General features: G+C 45.1%; 1 protein-coding gene across 3 annotated transcripts in view; it reads right to left on the bottom strand.

Moving 5' to 3' along the window:
• Ranbp21 (exportin-5-like protein Ranbp21) overlaps positions 1-9,488 on the bottom strand; it is a 126,024-nt gene extending 116,536 nt beyond the window's left edge. The window contains exon 1 of one of the 3 annotated variants that reach the window (XM_068362255.1): positions 9,358-9,488. The gene's annotated coding sequence lies outside the window, so the exon portion shown is untranslated. Of the gene's footprint in view, positions 1-9,185; positions 9,286-9,353 lie in introns of those variants that run through there. The other 2 variants (XM_068362257.1, XM_068362256.1) reach the window with 2 other exon arrangements.
• Between the last annotated feature and the right edge of the window lie 4,544 nt (positions 9,489-14,032).

Raw genomic sequence — 14,032 nt, 5'->3', positions numbered from 1 at the left:
GAAAAACTTCCCTCGGAAGGAAAGTTACCTGGCCAAGGAGGCAAGCCTCCTGAGAGTTCTAAAATGAACTGGAGAGCTGTCCGTCGTCACGGGAGTACTTCCAGTAGAAGGAGACACGCCCCTGAAGAAAACACATGGGGGGAGGCAGCAACAGCCGAATCCCCAGGACTCAACAAGACAGCTCACACCGTTGCCATATTACAGAAACGAACTAGATCGGTAACTGTAAAAAAATAAAACAAAAAAACATTAGTACACATTCATTCCCCCGGGAAGGCTCCGAAGAGGAATCCTGAGGGAAAGGAAACAAGAATTATACAACAGGCAAGTGCCCTCACAACCACTTACACTCACGGAAGGAGAGCTGTAACCAAAACAGAATTATAACAATTATAATTATGTAACTATGTAATTATGTAATTTAAAAATGAATGAACACTAAAGAAAGAACGAAAACCCCGAAAGGAATCGTTCTACAAAGCTGAAAAAACAACAAATACAATTAGATTCATAAACTAATTGAGACAAACGTACAGCGTAGCAACCCCCCCACACGGAAAGGAAGCTACAAGGGCGTAGTAACACGTAGTAAAAGGGTGAACGACCTCAAGAGAGAGAGAGAGAGAGAAAGACATGTCAAACTCGATCGCCACCCATAACGCCGTGGCGGCCAACTGCCGAGGACACCACGTAGATAAGTACACTACACACACAAATCTGAAAAGTTACTGATTTCTATACTCAAATATGTATACAAACATGAAAATCAAAAATTTTAAACAATTTTTATTTTTCCTAACATACTCACCGAGAACCACTTTCTCTAGGAGGGTCCTTGACCTCTCAATCTCGACCAAGATTTTCCCGCGCTACCCCCCCTATCTCGCTCCATATAGTTTCTACCCCCGCCGCCAGGATAAGCCCTGCGGCCCGGATTAAGGCAGGTCACTGCTTTCCCGGGTCAGGATGCTCATTAAGTTCGTCGTTTAGCCCAACCCGGCAATGGAAGAATGGCACTCGGGGACGGACGGGAGGGCCATTACCCGAAAGTGGTTCTCGGTGAGTATGTTAGGAAAAATAAAAATTGTTTAAAATTTTTGATTTGTTCCAACACAATATACTCAGCGAGAACCACTTTCTCTAGGAGACTTACACCTTAGGAGGCGGGAGAGCCATTCTGCCACTTGGTCTGGCACATAGTGCCTGGAGGGCTACGGAATGCGGGGGTACAGAGAGCGGATAGGGGGTAACAGCGGAAACCTTACGCTTATATTTTAAGACTTACCTCTTCACATCTTCTCTACTGAGTCTTCTCCTGAAGAAGTAGGGACGAGTCTATTCACTGTTGGGGACGTCTTCTAGCCTGCCGCTACACAGCTTGGAGGGCGGCAATGACTGTCCCAATGGAGAATCCATCCAAAGACTTTCTTGAGTAGTCTTTGAGATAGTGGGCCGTGAAGGTCGACTGGTGTGACCAAGTGCCGGCCTGTAGGATCTACCCCACTGCCATGTTTCTCTCAAAGGCCAAGGAAGTGCTCAGGCCTCTGATGTCATGGGGGCGGGGAGTGCCTGGTACTGCCACCTTGTCCTCTTCATAAGTCCTAGTGATGACTTGTCTCAGCCAGAAGGAAATAGTGTTCTTGGACACTTGCTTCTTATTAACACCTGAAGAGACGAAGAGGTTCTTGGCACCTGGGCGGAGATGAGCCGTCCTTTCCAGGTACTTCCTGAGCGTCCTGACTGGGCATAACTTCAGGTCTTCCGTATTGTCTGTCTTGGGGATGGCCGGAATTGAGAAACCTTCAAACCTCGGGTCCCAGACTGCTGGGTTCTGAGTCTTTGCTACAAAGGAGGGTACGAACTTGAAGGATACCTCCCTCCACCCTTTGGAGTGTGCCACGTCGTAGGAGAGACCGTGGATCTCACCTACTCTCTTAGCTGAAGCCAAGGCTAGCAAGAAGACGGTCTTGAGGGTGAGATCTTTGTCCCCGATATCTTTGAGGGGTTCAAAGGGAGGACAACACAGCATTTTCAGGACCTTGGCCAGGTCCCATCTGGGCACTCTCCTGGCTTGAGGAGGACAGGATTGCTCGAAACTTCTAATCAGCATCCCTATGTGTCTCGAGGTCCCCAGGTCGATGCCTTTCAGGAGAAAGACTTGGCCTAAGGCTGCTCGTACTCCTTTAATAGCTGGGATTGACATCCCTATTTTATCCCTAAGGTACACGAGAAAGTCAGCTATGTCAGGGACCGAGGCTTTAAGAGGTCTTATGTGTTTTGCCGCGCACCACTTCGTAAAGGCGGCCCACTTCGCCTGGTAGACCACGGTAGAGGATTTTCTTAAGTATATTTTCTTCAGGAGCCGCTCGATAGTCTCCAGGCGTGAAGGCGAAGAGAGAGAGGGTTGTCGTGGAACTTGAGGAAGTGAGGTTGACTCAGTAGATCTGACCTGGGGGGCAGAGGCCACGGCGGATGGCTTGCCAGGTCTTTTAGATCCGCGAACCACTCTCTCTCCGGCCACCAGGGCGCTACCAAAGTCATCTTTAGGTTTTGGGAGGTTCTTACTCTGTTGAGCACCTGCCTTAGCAGCGTGAAGGGGGGAAAGGCATATACGTCCAGGTTGTCCCACTTGTGCTGGAAGGCGTCTTCTAGGGCTGCTCCTTCGTCTGGTACCGGGGAGCAATAAACCGGTAACTTGGCGTTGAGCTTCGTTGCGAAGAGGTCCATCACCGGGGAGCCCCAGCGTTGAAGGATGAGTCTGGCCACTTCTGGGTGTAGGGACCATTCCATCCCTACTATCTGACCTATCCTGCTGAGGCCATCGGCTAGCACGTTCCTTTTCCCGGGGATGAACCTTGCTAGAAGTATCACCTGGTGCTCGTCCGCCCAATGCAGGATGTTTACGGTGAGGTCGCACAGTTCCTTCGACTTCATGCCACCTTGTTTCTTGATGTAGGCTACCACCGTGGCGTTGTCGCACATTAGGGCCACGGTGTTTCCCTTCAACCGACTTGCAAAGTGCAGACATGCCTTTTGTACTGCTTTTAGCTCCAGGACGTTGATGTGGAGTTGCTTTTCGGTCTCCGACCAGGTCCCGCTTGCTGTTTCCTCCCCCAGGTGGGCTCCCCACCCTAGGCTGGAGGCGTCTGTGAACAGGAGAAACTCGGGGGGACAGGACCCGAGGGGCATCCCCTTGAGGGAGTTCGACTGGCATAGCCACCATTTTAAGGCTGCTCTCGTGTCCGGAAGGACCGGAATCAATGTTTTCTGAGAGCCTGTCTGGGATCATAGAGCCTTGAGGTTCCATTGTACGGGCCTGAGCCGTATCTTCCCTTGGGGAACCAGTTTCTCTAATGAGACCAGGTGACCTATCAGCCTCTGCCAGTCTTTCGCCTTCCTGGGAAGCTCCGACAGGAACGGCTGAATTATCTTGATGAGGTTCTGTATCCTGTCTTCCGAGGGGAAGGCCTTCCCCTGCACGGTGTCCAACGTCATCCCCAAGTACCCCATTCTGTTGGATGGAGTTAGGTTCGATTTCTCCAGGTTGATAATGATTCCCAGACTCCTGCAGAACTGGAGGAGGTCCTTCCCTTGCTCTTCCAAGAGGGCCTTTGAGCTGGAAAGGAGCAACCAGTCGTCCAGGTATCTGATGAGGCAGATACCTCGTTCGTGAGCCCATACTGAGACCGTCGCGAAGACCCTCGTGAACACTTGAGGGGCCGTCGACAGGCCGAAGCAGAGGGTCCTGAACTGCAGGATCTGGGAGCCCCATTTTACCCGGAGGAACTTCCGACTCGACGGGTGGACCGGAATCTGGAAGTACGCGTCCTTGAGGTCGACCGTCATCATAAAATCTTTCTCCCTCAAAGACATCAGGACGGATTTTGGGGTGTCCATCTTGAAGTTCGTCTTCTTGACGAACTTGTTGAGGGCCGACAGGTCTATCACCGGTCTCCACCCCCCCGTTGCTTTCTCCACCAGGAACAGGCGGCTGTAGAAGCCTGGCCCTGGGAGAAGGACTTCTTCCATGGCTCCCTTCTCCAACATGGAGGAAACTTTTTTTTGCAGGGTAGCCCTTTTCAACGGGTCCCTGGGAGCCAACCATTCTGTCTGGGTGGCTGGAATAAGAGGGGGTGGATCCGCTATGAAGGGGATCCTGTAGCCTTCTTTCAGGACGGACACCGTCCAAGCATCCGCCCCATGCGTTTTCCATGCTTGCCAATATGGTCTGAGGCATCCCCCAACCCGAGGCCTGGGCGGGAGTAGGGGGCCTCTCCCTCTACCTTCTCCTAGAGGGGCGGCCTGATCTGCCTCTCTTCGAGGCGGAGTAACCTGACCTGAAGGAGCTGGCAGAAGCTGGAGCTCCCCTGCGGGAGGGCTGTGGAGTTGATGTCCAGGAGGAGGCGGGGGCGTCCCTCCTCGAAGAGCTGGGGTTAGCCTGAGGGGTCACGGCACTATCCGAGACTGACCTCCTGTAAGGAGGCCTCCTGGAGGATGTTTGTTTGGGGACGTTGGCCTCTCTCCTCTTGGACACCTTCTCCATCAGCACTTCTAGTTCCTTCAACGGAAACAGCGACTCGCCTCCTAGGGGTAGGCTACGAACCACTCGAGCCTCTCTGTCCGGGATTTTTCTTGTCAACTTGGAAAGCACTGTGTCCCTCTTCCGAAGGACCCAGTTGGCCGTCAAGGAGAGTGCCTGATAAGCCATAAACTTGAGGGCTTTCCCCCCGGAGGTGAGAAGGTCCGACAGGAGACCTTGTTGCTCAGGATCGTCGGGGTCTGTGGAGGCCTGTACGTTAACCAACGTGGAGGCCCACCAGTCCAGCCATGAAGAGAAGTTAACCATATCTCTTGACATCTCCTCCATCATGCCGGCTTCAGAGGGTGAGAAGGACACAGGGGCTGAATAGGCCCTTTCGTCCGAGCCGCCCTGTCCCAGGATGTCCAAGGCTGGGTCCACCCTACAGGGACCTGGGCGCCGTCCTTCCGGGATATAAACTTTGCCCGGTAGTTTGAGACCCTGGAGGAGTTTGGAGGCACTCTGGGACTTGGGGGCCTCCGCACTGCTGGCCACCAAGTTGTCGATGTATTCTTGTCCCAGTACTAGGTCTGGGGCGAGAGGCAGGGCCAGGGAGGACTTCGGAAGGACGTCACGGTGAGTATATCTCAAGAGGCTCGACCTCCAGGCATTCACCTTAGGCGCCGAGGGTTCCGGAATTCCATGGAGCCTTCTGACGAGACCTACCACCCTTCTGTAGGCGGAGTCCTCCGACGGGGAAGCCTCGCCTCCGTCGGCCGAGGCCTCGGCTTGGCGTAGGGGCGCCGTGCTTGGGCGGTAGACCGGGCGTTCTCCTCTCAGTTCTAGGGCGGTAGACCGGGCGTTCTCCTCTCAGTTCTAGGGCGGACGGCCCGTAACCGTAGGGCGCCCCGTACGCGGGTGGGTCTCGCCGTAGGGCGGAGGCCACCGACTCCGGGAGGACTTTCGACTGCCCCAAGGCTCTGGAAGAGGAGGACACGGTCCCGGTGGGATGACCCGACCCCGGAAACCGGTCCTTCCTGCTCGACAACCGCCCCAGCTGGGCTGGTTCGGTCGGGCTGCCTTCTCGGAAGCGCGTTTCCCCCCGCTGGGCGGGGTGAACCGGAGGCCTCGAGGACTTGTGCCTAAGAGCGATGTCCTTCCTGCGTGGCAGGTCGAGCGGTTCTAGGCTGTGTGTAGGCAGTGACAACCTAGAGGCTCGTTCACTGGACCGAGAGTCTGGAGAGCGGTGCTTTCTGGACTCTCCTGAGGGGACGTAGACCCATTCGCCGCCGGGAGAGACCTCCCTCTTGTACTTACGGGAGTGAGAGCGTGGGCGCTTCCTGTTGTGCCGCGACCTCGACCTGGAGTGGGAACGATCACTATCGGTCCGCTCTCTCTTCCGGTGCCGTTTCTCCCTGCGTTCTCCTCCGGAGGATGAATCTGCTTCCGAAGAGTCCGAGGGCGCCACGTTCCTCGCGTAACGACTGCTCGAGTGATGCGCGGGGGAGGCTCTTCGCCGTCGATCGTCCGAGACAGGATGCTGGAGGAAGTCCTCGGGAACTGCTGTAGAGATCGAGGGCACCGAGTCTACTCTGTCCCTGCTAGCAGGCCAGGGACCCAGGGACACATCCATCCTTAGCGGTGACCTTCCCGGAGTCTTCGGCAATTTCCACCCGAAGGCATCGCTACTCGGGCGGCGAACTCTAGCGTGGTTGTCCTCTGGAGGGGGAGAACCCGACGCACCGGCCCACGAGGGCGGGGGGGAGTCTGAAATCGCCACACTGCCCCACACTGGGTCTTCTGAGGAAGCGTGATCCCCTGCCACGTGGCCCGATTCCCCCGAAGCACTAGCGGCCCTTCCGTTCTCTCCAGAGGGGCCAGCCCTTGGTTCCTCCCTCACACTAGGTTCACCGGGGAGAACACTATGGCTAACAATAACACTGGGGGCTTGTTGCCCACTCCTCTGCGAAGGAGACGGAGAGGCCGAGGCTTCGTCGGACCGATCACTGACCGACTGTAAAGAGGACACGCCACTCACTTTCTTGGGGGAACGCTTCGACGACTTCTTTTTCTTGGTACTATACCGTACCCACTGAATGCCGTCCCAACTCACGCACTCGGGACACGTGTCCGAGGAGGAACAAACTTTACCCCTGCACGTGGAACAAAGGGAATGAGGGTCCACTTCTGGCTTAGAGAGGAAAGCCCCACACGACTTTCCTGCTCTAGGACCAGGGCAACGACGCACATGCTCCATCGTACGCACACGAAGAGCCAACACTAACGAGTTACAGGAACACTGGATATACGCAAGGGGAACGTACTGAGAACACTTTGCGAAAACGCACTATCGCAGAAAAAACACAAGTCCCCACACTGGAAACACGTGGGATCACAACGCGCCAAAGGATCAAGAGTTTAAGCGAGAGGGTGAGATGTTTTACATCTCACGACCAAGAACTTAATGAGCATCCTCACTCGGGAAAGCAGTGACCTGCCTTAATCCGGGCCGCAGGGCTTATCCTGGCGGCGGGGGTAGAAACTATATGGAGCGAGATAGGGGGGTAGCGCGGGAAAATCTTGGTCGAGATTGAGAGGTCAAGGACCCTCCAAGAGAAAGTGGTTCTCGCTGAGTATATTGTGTTGGAACAAACATGTTTACATATATATTGAGTAAATGAAAAGTAAGCGATTAAGTAAAGACAAAACAAACAATGGCTGCCAAGAGAGGACCAAGACAGAGACGTCTGTCACAGTCCGAGCCAAAAGTGAAAGTGAAGCAGTTCACCGGTGTGTGAGGGGGGAGGGGTAGCTAGCTACCACTCCCCTACCCCCCCCCCGCTAACTAGCGCGGGGGTAATACACCCTCGTTAAATTCTAATGGCTCGCCATTTCAGCTGCGCTAAAAGGTAAACCCCTGTGTAAATAGCGTGGTTTGTATTTCGGTTACGGAACAAACTAGGTTTAAAAAAATTTATTTAAATAACATAATTAAAGAAGTACACTATATTTTAAGGTGTTTCGAACATATGTAATTTGACGATGATACCTAGCCCAAAGCCACAGCTTTTGAGTTATAGCAGTCGACCCACCATAACTCAATAACTATGAATTCCTGCCAGAAATCATTATGAAAATGTTCAAAACACCTCAAAATACATTAGAAACCAGTCTAATTTCCTAAAAACTGTTTATTTCCCCATTCTGTAATTTTTCCAATTGATTTTTATCAACAATACTTTACATAACCCTACTAAAACACTAGTTTGAACCCCATAACATAATTCAGCTGTTAAGAATAACTTGGATTCGTAATCTCATAAAAATAACCTTTTCACTGCTTTGTTCTGACACCCTGACAGAAGAAGATCCTGAGAACACTTCATAAAATCCTACACAGGTAGTTCTGTCCAAACTTTGATTTTCCGGTTTAAATTATAGTTACGGACGGAAAGAGCTTTGCAACTAAAAAACAGGAGTTTCAAATACAATAATGTATATTTTCTCAAAAAATAACACTTGTTTTCACTGCAAATAAAAACTTATCTAAGAAATAATAGTCAATAAGGTTAACGTCTGCAACTCGGTATTTACCGCTTGCTAGTACATAGGAGCTTAATGTTTTTCTTTGTCCGCGAGCGAAGCGAGCAAATGGTGCAGGAAAAACCAATAGATTTCTAAAGAATCTCCCCATTCTTAGACGGTCTAACAAGTTTTCGGTTTAAATGAATGTCATATTCAGTGAAAGCATATTATTTACTACAATAAAAACTATTTTTTCTGTTCAAAATATAGTTCTGCCAGTGACTATAATTTTACTGATTTCCCATTTTCTGTATCTTTAGTTTCGGTACTCATTAGTAACCTCTAATTACAACTTTGTTCTGTACTGTGACTTTCTCTTGGCCACTCCCTTACCTCTACATATTCCATAGAAACTCCAGTAAAATTATATATCTGGACGGGACATCATTTCAAATAGTAAAAATTGTTTTTAAGCTCCTCCACTAACTAATCACACATTTAAACCCATTCTTTGATTCAAATATAAAAAGGATGTCATTATTAATGGCATCCAACACAATCGGCCATTTCCCTTTTGGAGGAAATACAAAGCGTAACAGGCTTATTGATAGGTATATTGAACATTCTGATATCATTAATTGTCGGAAATATGTTTTTTTTTTTCAAGTTTTATGTAAGGGTTAAACTAGATGCCACATCTGAAAAACCCAGTGGCAGGTGTGAATCCAGTTTGGGAAACAAACACAAGGTTGACAAGGATTAGGGTAAACTAACAGTATGGCGGTCTAAGGGGCGAGGGTTGCAGAGGGGACGGGGGTGTATGTATGATAGCGTCCACCTGTATGTATTGTTAGCCCCCCGTTAAGTAAGTAGGAGGTTAGGGGGGGAAAGTTGAGGTTAGTAGAATCCCATTTTTAATCTATAAGAGTGGAACTGGCCGCTGTCATACAAAGGCTCCGAAGGGACGTAACCCCCTTCGTTAGGTTAGGATACGACTCCCGGGTTAGGATAAGTGGGGAACCTTAACTTAGGTGGACGTGTCTTTGTTTACCCTCTGAAATAAGATTCAGTCAGCTACAAGAATATCAAAGTGCATAATTTGAAAAATAAGGATTTCTCCCATTTACTTGCATCACCCTACCGTAATTGGTTTATATTAGTAGTAATGAATGGTCAACATGATTGCATGTTGATCTTAGCAACGCGCTAACAAGTTGCACAAAGAAGTTATGCTTGCAAAATACATGAGGGCTAACATATTTAGCTAAATATTTTGTGATTATGAGACTGCTATGAACGACCTACTTACTGACCTTAATGTGGACTTATATAGCGTCTTCATTTAAATCTTAAATAGAAAATTCGAATCATTTTTCAAAATAAATAACCAAAACAAAACAAAAGCGTCTGATTCATAGGGTGAAGACACAACAGACAGCTTTTGGTTCACTTTTGGAGGTTCGAAGAGAATTATTCTTTGCAGTGAAAAATATCAAAAACAAAGTATGAATAAAATTAGAGAATCTCAGTCTATCTATTCTTAATTATCTTCATTTTCTTTAGATATTCTTTAATTGTAAAGCATTTTTTTTTGACACTAGAAAACAAATGGGATGATTGTATTATTGCGAACCCTACTTTAAAATGCAAGTGAAATTGTATATACTAATTTTTTTTTATATCAGATATGAAATAACTTTTCTATTAATCATTAATTTTGCTTTATTAACACCGGCTCTATTCTTAGTAATAAATTAAAAAACAGTGTTTTAAATAAAGTTATTTAAATAGCTCCCTTATGTCTGAACTCAGTCTTCTTCTTACAAATATTAAAGGAAGTTTAACAAACAAAGTTCCCACTTCTAACATAGGTAGGATAAAAACCCGTTTATGTTTTAGCTCACTATTAACATTATGAATGACAGCTGGAAGGTAATACCGTTACATACTGCATCATCTAGGCGAATTTGTTTCAAAATTTCTGGAAATTTAAGCTACAATATTCTGAATATTCCTCATCTAAAGCATTCCCTTTTTTATATATTTTGTGTATATTAAATAAATGCAATCCTATCTTATGCAAAAAGATTTATTAGAAAAACGCGTCAAAATGCCTTATTTTAGCTATAAAAAGAGTGACCGCTTGAATTTTTACACTTCGAAAAAAGTGAAAAGGTAATGTTTGTATGAATAGGAAGGAATAATGATAGTGATTTTATAAGGGTATATGCATTATATATAAGAATTGTTTCAAGATATGTTGTGTCAAGATATGTTGTGTCAAGATAGGTCTTGGAAATTGTAAAGGGCAGGTTACAAATGCATTAGTTCCAGAAATTTTAGGAGTAAGATTGGATGTGGTGGGTGAAAATGGTGTAAAATTGAGTGTGTATGTTGAAGAATGTGGTTGGATTTAATGGAGACGAACATACTTTTTTATGAGAGAGCCTAAATCTGTCCTTGTCTTGGTCGGATAACAGGAAAGTATGTTTGTGCTAAGCAATTTAAATGCAAAACTATGTGACAGAGAAAAGATGGCGTGATTGTTGAACATGAAATTCCTTTGTTAAACAGGGGCATAAATGAACTTATCAAAATATTTATGAATAAAGGATTAGTTTTTAATACATATTTTCCAGAAGATGATGTCCATATGAATACAAGGGAAAGAGAAACTGACGAGGAAACCATTTACTAGATTATATGCTATTGCCAATTATTTGGACGAGAAAGTTGGTGGATGTCATGCTGAGAAAAGGATTACCTAAAAGTATAACAGATTTGCGGCAATTGTTAAGACATGCAAGTCTGAATTATCTTGGAAGATATGAAAAGGATGCTAAAAATCTATTCAATGCAAGCAAGTTTGATAAGAAGAAAATTAAATAATAGAAGAAAATAGATCATATATGGGTTATGTTCAAAGACAGACGTTGAAATATTATATGAAGTATAAAAAATGTAAAGATAGGGTTAAGGAATCAGCAAAATATTTCATATGTAGACAGCAATAATGAATAAATATTGAAAGGTTATATTATGAAGCGAAAATCCCAATAAAGAAAAGGAGATTAGTTTACTTACTTGCTTTGGGTTTAAATCCAACCCTCTACTGAAGTCGAGTGAACTACTTCTCGGGCGGGTCCATATTAATCATCTAACGAAACATTTTCATTATAACTTATACAATTCTTTGATTGTAGCATCTTCCAAATCATATGATCTTGTGAAAAGTAATGTCTTTAGTATCTTCTTAAATTCGATTGCTCCCTTTAGGTCCTTCATTTCAGTTGGCAGTTTATTATAAAAGCCCTTTCACCAAATTTACTATTTGTTCTTGGTTCAGATAGCCTACGTTTGTCACTCATGTGTCTTATGTTAACATTTGTTTCTAGTTCTAGTTTCTTCAGGCATTCTTTTAGATATTTTGGTTCATTTTGATTCAGTATCTTAAACGTTAGTAAAAGTAGCTTGTATTCAATTCTCGCTTTTACCGGCAGCCAGTGTAATCTAATTAGTGCAGGGGTAACTCTTTCCCTATTGTCTAGTCCTTTTATTAATCTAGCGGCTCTGTTTTGTACTCTCTGAAGTTGAAGTTAAAGTGTATGATGGGCTAGTGGGTCAAGTTACTTGTATACAGGAGGATGAATGGGTCATTAACTAGAAGGTTAGAGAGCCCAGGAAGGTATTCAATAAAAATGGATAGGGAAAGATCATCTCTAACTTTGTGTAGAGTAAGAGGGGAATGGAGAGAGAAAAGTTTAATAACTGGATGGATCTCAAAATAAAATATATAGATAGAGGAATCGGTAGAACTTCAAAAGCTCAAACTTGCAGCAAATGTTTTTATGTTGAAGAGGCTGACATAAGTCTTTTTATAGTTAATATATGAAATGTCTGTTTTTATGTTATTACTGTTTTTTAGATATTTTATTAATTGTTAATTATTTTTCATATCGTTTATCTATTTCCTTATTTCCTTTCCTCACTGGGATATTTTTCCCTTTTGGAACCCTTTGGCTTATAGCATTTTGCTTTTCCAATTAGGGTTGTAGCTTAGCTAATAATAATAATAATAATAATAATAATAATAATAATAATAATAATAATAATAATAATAACAAGTGAGCAAGTCCTGAACGCGGACATGGTCCTCGTAGAGGACATACCTCCGCCAAGGTGACCTAGAGCGCCATATGTCCTAGAATCATGAATTGATGTGACTTCGACCTTCACATGACCTTGACCTTCACGTGACCTTCAAGTGACCTTGACCTTCACGTGACCTTGACCTTCACATGACCTTGGCTTCAAGTGACCTTGATCTTCAAATGTACTTGACCTTCACGTGACCTTGACCTTCAGGTGACCTTGACCTTCACGTGACCTTGACCTTCACGTGACCTTGACCTTCAAGTGACCTGCTTGACTTTTGACCTTCAAGTGATCTTTGTTCATTTGCCACTGATACTTAATATGACATTGATATAATGCACCAATATGACCTTGACCTTTGACCTTTATAAATTTGAACATCACCCATGGGTTGCGCCTGGACTAGGACTTCCCTGTTGGCTTATGCAAAAGTCAGTGCTTTATTTCTGTCTCTTGATATGGCCACTTATGTCATAGTGACACCAGTGACCCCTGTGACCTTGACCTTGGGGTGACCTTGACCAAAATTTAATCAGTTCTTCCATACACATTGGGGAACTACTTGGCCAAGTTTGAAGTGATTCCGTGTAGAAATGTGGCCTCTACGTTGTCCACAGACAGACAGACAAACAGAGAAACAAACAAACAAACAAACAAACAAACCGAACCGAAAACATACCCTCCTGGCGGAGGTAATAATAATAATAATAATAATAATACATCGAACACTTTGTTACGCTTATAACTGGCCTACATTTTAACCACACCCTCTTCACCTCGAACTTCCATTTATCTTAGCATTTGTATAAATAATGATCAGATCTACCTCTAAATATTGATTTCCTAATCATTGTAGCCTACCTATCAACTTTTTCTGTATATTCTAAATCAATAGATGATTTAATAAACTTTTTCTCGACATCTTTTTTTTCCTCAGGCGTATTTTGTACTGAATTTTCTACTTCCAAAAATCAAACATCTTCCCAAACACACGCTCTTAGGACTTTCCCTATCTTTATTAAGGAACCCCATTTCTGCCTAGAGTGCCTTCTCTGTCACCTACATTTGGATTCAAATCATCCAGCACAACCACCGTTTCGTGTTATTCTAATCCAACCATGCAGAGATTTAAAACTTCCTAAGAATAGTGTATTCCACATTCAATTTTCTCCAATTTCTGCTCATACTCACTATCACAATTTTTTGCCCACTATAGGTAGTAGATTTGTAGGGCACCAACCACCCGTTCAGATACTACCGCTAGAGAGTTATTAGCTCCTTTGACTGGTCAGACGGTACTACATTGGATCCATATCTGTGGTTATGGTTCCTTTTTTCTTTGCTTACACATGCACCGAATAGTCTGGCCTATTCTTTCCACTTTCTCCTCTGTCCTCATACACTTAACAACACTGAGATTACCAAACAATTCTTCTTCTCTCAAGAGGTTAGCTACTGTAATTTAATTGTTCAGTGGTCACTTTCCTCTTGGTAAGAGTAGAAGAGGTTCTTTAGTTATGGTAAGCAGCACTCCAAAATCAAAACATTATTCTCTAGTCTTGGGTAGTGCCATAATCTCTGTACCATGATCTTCTGCTGTCTTGGGTTAGAGTTCTCTTGCTTGAGGATACACTCGGGCACACTATTCTATCTTATTTCTCTTCCTCTTGTTTTGTTATTTTCTTATAGTTTACACAGGAAATATTTATTTTAATGTTGTTACTGTTCTTAAAATATCTTATTTTTCCTTGTTTCCTTTCCTCACTAGGCTATTTTCCCTGTTAGAGCCTCTGGACTTATAGCATCCTGATTTTCCAACTAGGGTTGTAGCTT

This window comes from Palaemon carinicauda, chromosome 38 (assembly GCF_036898095.1).
Source record: "Palaemon carinicauda isolate YSFRI2023 chromosome 38, ASM3689809v2, whole genome shotgun sequence".
NCBI lineage: Eukaryota > Metazoa > Arthropoda > Malacostraca > Decapoda > Palaemonidae > Palaemon > Palaemon carinicauda.
This window is presented reverse-complemented; position numbering and strand designations above follow the sequence as displayed.